Consider the following 6,000-nt stretch of genomic DNA (forward strand, 5'->3'; position numbering starts at 1 on the left):
TCATGGTTACATACAATTTTAGAATGGGGTGCAAAAGAAAGGGGGTGTGAAACCCTAGAGAAACATAATTAATATTTCAGTGTTTCCTTTTTTGATCATCAAATTATGTTTTTAACATAGGATCTTCAGCAACACATTTGTGAGGGAAGACAACTTTCTTTCAGGGTAGAATGGATGTTTTCACGTCAGGTATGGACAGGAATATGATCCCAGCTTCCAGCAGTTTTTCCAGTATTACTATTGTAATGTAGTATGGAGTATTAGTTTTAAAAATGCTGTAGCTTTCCTAGAATTTGCATAACTTAAAGCACATTATGTCAGTTTGTTTTAAAAGATTGGCTAATTTAAAGTGGAAAAAAATATGAATATATAATCTTTTTATAGCATTTTTTGGGGCGTGGCCGAAAACGGTCCCCAGGGTATTAGGTGTGATTTTTTTAAAGGATCGCCAGAGGGTTAATTTCCTTTCGCCGATCAGCTTTCACACAGTGGCACACAGTGCCTAAGCTATGTTCAAATCCCTCCATATTGTGGCATATTATTATTTCGCCTTTTGTGCCCTTCGAACACAACTAAATGCAACCCGTTAGATTGAGCAGTAAACCAATCAGTAAGTTCCAGAAATGTCAGTGACTTTTTCATAAAGTTTGCGTTCATAGAACACAGTTTTCGGTAAATGCAAAAAAGAAGCATTCGGCAAAATGCAGATTTTGCAAAGTCTCCTTGACCGAGACAGCCGGGACTACCTCAACCTTCACCAGGCACCTGGAGTGCAAACACCCTCAAAGGTAAGCTAACCAGTAGCCATCTTTCCATCTTCAAACTCTTTCCAACCTCAGATGACCAGGTCATGTTTATGTAATATTGTTATTTATAATGTGTTCTTCGCACGGTATAAATTATTTAGGGACAGATTGTTTGCAACTGTCTCTGCAGACTTAACTTTTCTTGTGAAGATTGTAACTAACGTTCCATGCTAAGTACAGGTAGCTACCGCTGGCAGTGGCTATCAGCTACTTAAACAGTTTTCACTAACTTTAGGTATTTTGGCAATGTAACAGTGGTCCAGTGTTTGATTACCTCTTGTGGGGAAGGAGATGTGCTGATAGTATTTGGGGAGAACCTTCTTCATGTTCTTCAAGTGTCATGTTATCTCATCAACTGCCAGAGAGAGTACACACACACACACACACACACACACACACACACAGTTTGTAGGTTATTTTGCATGTTGAAAGGGAGCAAATAGGGAAAATGGATTTGAATGTGGAAACATTTACATGTGTACTTTGAAACCCAAATATATAGTCAATACCCAGCATTTTGCATTTAACCAAATAAATGAAAGCGTAAGACACTGAGTTTGTGGAACAACTTTGGATCACAGCCCTACATGATTCTCTGAAATTATTTCCAATGCAAACAAAACCTATTTAGAAATGAATGTGTGTTTCAACATACCTTTTTGGCCCAACACGAAACAAAACAGAAAGCAATTAAAGAAATCAACAAAACAAAATCTAATCAACAATTAAAGACAAAAGGTGTGTTCAAATAGTTCATTTTTTCATTACTAAATAAGACAGGTAACCTGTGTGGTAGCCATTGTAAGAGCTGTTTAGTATAACAACATTATTGTCATGATCGATGACAGGTGTGCAAACAGGTAGCTGTGAGGGAGGAGCACCACACCCTTGGATACAAAAACAGAGACAGAGAAACACAGAACTGTGCAATCATAAGGTACACTGTGCAAACACTGATAGAAGGTGAGTGTCTTCCAGTTCAAATAGGTCTGTACATTTGTTCCATTTTCCAAGCAAAAGGGTTATTTCCTCCAAACAATTAGCTTAAATGGAGTATTTATAAAACAAAACTAAATATGACTTTAATCAATGTATTTTTAAAATTGCAGGAAGTTGCAAAATGGCACACTGAAGCAGCACCAACAGCGACATGCCATCCTTTCCAGTTTGCGTTTAGTTGGTTTAGTATGTTTAGTATTTGGTTTCCTGGCCTCCACAGCCACCTGATCTAAACACAATAGAGATGGTTTGGGATGAGATCGACCGAGTAAGGGCAAAAGGGCAAACAAGTGCTCGGCATCTCTGGGAACTCTTTCAAGGTTGCTGGAAAACCTTTTCATGTGACTACCTCATGAAGCTCATCGAGAGAATGCCAAGAGTGTGCAAAGCTGTATTCAAAGCAAAGCCTGGTTATTTGAAAAATCTAAAATATGTTTTGAGTTGTTTCACACTTTTTTGTTTACCACATAAACAAACACATTTTCCATGTGTTCAAAACAGAAGTCGGGCCTAATGTGCTTTAGGATGAAATGAAAATTCAGTTCCTTATTCACTTGTCTACAACATCATTGGTCATTTAGAATTGAATTAATTTATCTGTTAAAAATTTTGAACTGCTATCCTGCAGACTTAAAAGGAGTTTCTAAATCCATGCAGCATCTGTGAGGGCTGTCGCTCAGGTAGTAGCACCTAGAAATCGAAAAGTCAGTGGATCAATCTCATATTTTCCAATCTGTATGCTAAATAAACTTTGGATTAGATATTGAACAGGACATTAGATATGTTTTGTGAAGGCAAGAAAGAAAGAGAAGTCTGGGAGAAAGTTTAGATGCAGCAGTCCACCTAGATAGGGTGTATTTCTGAGTCCCTGTTTGGACATCCATCCATCCATTTTCTTCTGCTTGTCCTGGGCCAGGTCGGAGGGGCAGCAGCCTAACCAGAGAAAACCCAGACCTCCCGCTCCTGGGCCACCTCCTCCAGCCTTTCCAGGGGAACACCAAGGCGTTCCAAGGCCAGCCAAAAGATAGATTCTCTTGAGTTTGTCCTGGGTCTTCCCTGGGGCCTCTTCTCGTTGGGACATGCCCAGAACACCACACCCAGGAGGCATCATAGTGAGATGCCGAACCACCTGAATTGGCTCCTTTCAAAGTGGAGGAGCAGCGGTTCTACTCTGAGGCCCTCCCAGATGGCCAAACACCTGACCCTATCTCTAAAGGAGACAGGCCAGGTGTTTGCCAGCCACCCTTCGGACAAAGCCGCTTATATCTGCGATCTTGTTCTTTCAGTCACTACCCAGTGCTCACGACCATAGGTAATGGTAAATTCAGAGCTTCGGTTTTACACTCAGCTCTCCTTTTACCACAACAGACTGGAACAGCTTCAATATCACTGCAGCAAATGTATGAACAAACAAAATTTACTAGAAATACTGGGGACAGCACATTAACACAATACTATGAAAAGAACATGGAGTGGGTAATAGATAGTGATTTGTAAATAACTGGACAGGAATAACTTGAGCGTATTATATTATATCATACTGCAGTCCTAACTAACTAGGCAGCTCATTGTCTTTCTCTTGTCAACACTTTTAAAAATAGAACTCATTTTAGGGTCGTGCCTGCCAGCAGGATCTGATATCCTCGTGTTGGTGTTGTTCCCACATCATCATCATTAATGTTGTTCAAGGTTCAACATTGCAAGTGACCACTCACATTGTTGTGATGTCATAGTTTTACAACTTACAAAAAAAAGCCCCTTAAAAAAACTACTTCACTTGCTGTCCCATCCAGCAATTTGAATTCTTTGCATTTCAGGATAAATTTGTTTAATCAACGGCAAGCATTATACATATTTTTGTTGCGACATTGGAATTTCGTATATGAATTCATGGCTTGGCTTGCTGTTTGTTTACGACAGCATTAGCTAACCAGTTTCCTCTAGATAGAGAATTGAGTGTCAGTGTATGAAAGTACAGTTAAATATAGCTGTCATAAAAATTGTTGTCAGGCGAAAATGCAGTAGTTTCCCCTGATCATTTTACTAATAAGTAAAGAGAAAAGCATCTAAATAGCCCAGCCTAATGGTTGTGTGCTGAATCAATGAATCAAAATATCAACTGTAAACATAACTGGCCCATAGCTGTGGAAATTGACTCGAATTCTTTAGTTTGTGGAGATCAACAGTAATTTAAAAAGAGCTAAATTTGTCCTGAGCCATCATGTAAAAGTTTATCCCGACCTGTCTCGAATAGAGAATGTGTGGCGTATTTTGAAGTGCAAAATGCCACAACGAAGACCCCGTACTGTTGCCCACCTTAAGACTTGTTTGCAGTAAGAATGGGACAAAATTACACCTGAAACACTTCACTTGTTGTCTTCAGCGCCTAAATATTTAAGTGTTGTATTAATACTATGTGTTTATTTGGTTCATGTATTAGGTGTGTCCTACTTTGTTCAATTCTGTTTTTTCAACAGTACAAAATAATCACTGAAAAATTATTTGTTGCTAGCTGTAATCAGTCTGCCTCTCCGTTTACTCTTTCAAACCAATTTTTTCTTCAGCTTTCTGCAGTTTCTTCACCTGATTAAATAGCTATGTCCGTTGTGTTCTGTTTGACCTGTCTTTCCATTTTTTTTACTGCTTTTTTTGTTCATGCATCCAGTGGTCTGATAGGTTCCCCACAGTGCGACTGCAAGCCAAGAAAATTCCATCCAGCCACCATATTTCTAAGATTTTGAGATTTGTATTAAAATTTAGAATCAGAAAATTAGAGGTCATCCAGCTCTTTATGTCTTAAAACACTGCTGCAGTTTAACCACTTGGTGTGTATTATCTGTGTTAGGGGTGAACAGTTATCAAACACTCAGGTGAAGAAATGACACTCAGATAGTTCAGCTGGTAACGTGCACGGGTGAGAGCCCAACAAGACTCACACACCTACACTTGTCTTGCATCTTTATTTATACACTTCGGTATAGGGATGTCACATGGCAAAGGAAAGATAAAACAGGAGCTTAGCTGCACGCTCTTCACTCGTGGGGAGAGAACATGCAGTTGCTGGAACTTAATCTAACAATAACAGCTTGTTTTCACAACTCATTGTGGTGTTGTGATGTGACTGTTCAGAGAGTTCATGATAGAAAGACGTTTGCATAAGCAGAAATATTAAACACTTATCAGTATATCACTCAGTTGCATTTCATGACAATAAAACTTAAAAATCCCCTGACATCCCCTCCTGTTGTTTAAATTTTATCTTGTGCACAATACTGTCATTTTGTCAGTTCATAACCTCTTGTTGGGACATTTTCAGTTAGAACATCATTAAACATTTTTGTATCATGTCCTTTTTCAGACGCTACTGTATGCATCCTCATACAGCTCGCCGTCGATTTGGGGCAATGTTACATAAGCTCCTAATGTAGCTGTGACCATGTTTGACATCATGCTTTTCAAACAAGGTATTATACATGTTGCGAAAATACACAATAATAGCAATAGAAAACCAATGCCAAAAAGTCCTTTAGTCAGCAGGGACTTCCACGAACCACTCAGTAGCCATGTCCACCAATCATCAGTGTTTGTGACATAGTCTTGTTGTTGGGCAACTCTGAGTTTTCTCAGGGTATTTAGGGCAGTGGTCATGTTAAGTGAGTGTACATTGTCTGGGATGTATGTGCAACATTTGTTAGTAAAGCATTCTTCATTGCATCAGCGTGTGTGTGTGTATCACTCTTCATTGAACAAGCTTGTGAATGTGTGTGTGTGTCATTTCTCACTCAATCAACGAGTGCACATGTGCATACGTGTGTTTCACTTCATTCTGAGTCAGTGCATGTAGATGTGTGTGTTTGTGTGGGTGTTTGTGTTCATCACTTTCCTGTTCTGGTGTTCTGGGTAAACCACGGCCTGAAGCGTGCCCTGGGGTCCTGCCCTCCTCCTTTTCAGTCCGTTTGCATCCGTTGGTGCTGCTGCTCAAAGTTCTGTTCATACTGGTTCTGGCCCCAATTGAGGCAGTGCTTTTCTCCAGTGTCCTGCATCTTCTCCTTGTTCTGCTCCTCCTTAACTTGACCCTTTTGCTTCTGTAGCTCCTTCAGGGCTTGCTCCTGCACTCTAAGAAATAAAATGTTGTATTTACTCCACCCAGTTATTTTAACCGGTTCCACACAACTGGGTTAGTGAAATATAAAAT

Source organism: Rhamphochromis sp. 'chilingali', assembly GCF_963969265.1.
Source record: "Rhamphochromis sp. 'chilingali' genome assembly, chromosome: 12".
NCBI classification, from domain to species: domain Eukaryota; kingdom Metazoa; phylum Chordata; class Actinopteri; order Cichliformes; family Cichlidae; genus Rhamphochromis; species Rhamphochromis sp. 'chilingali'.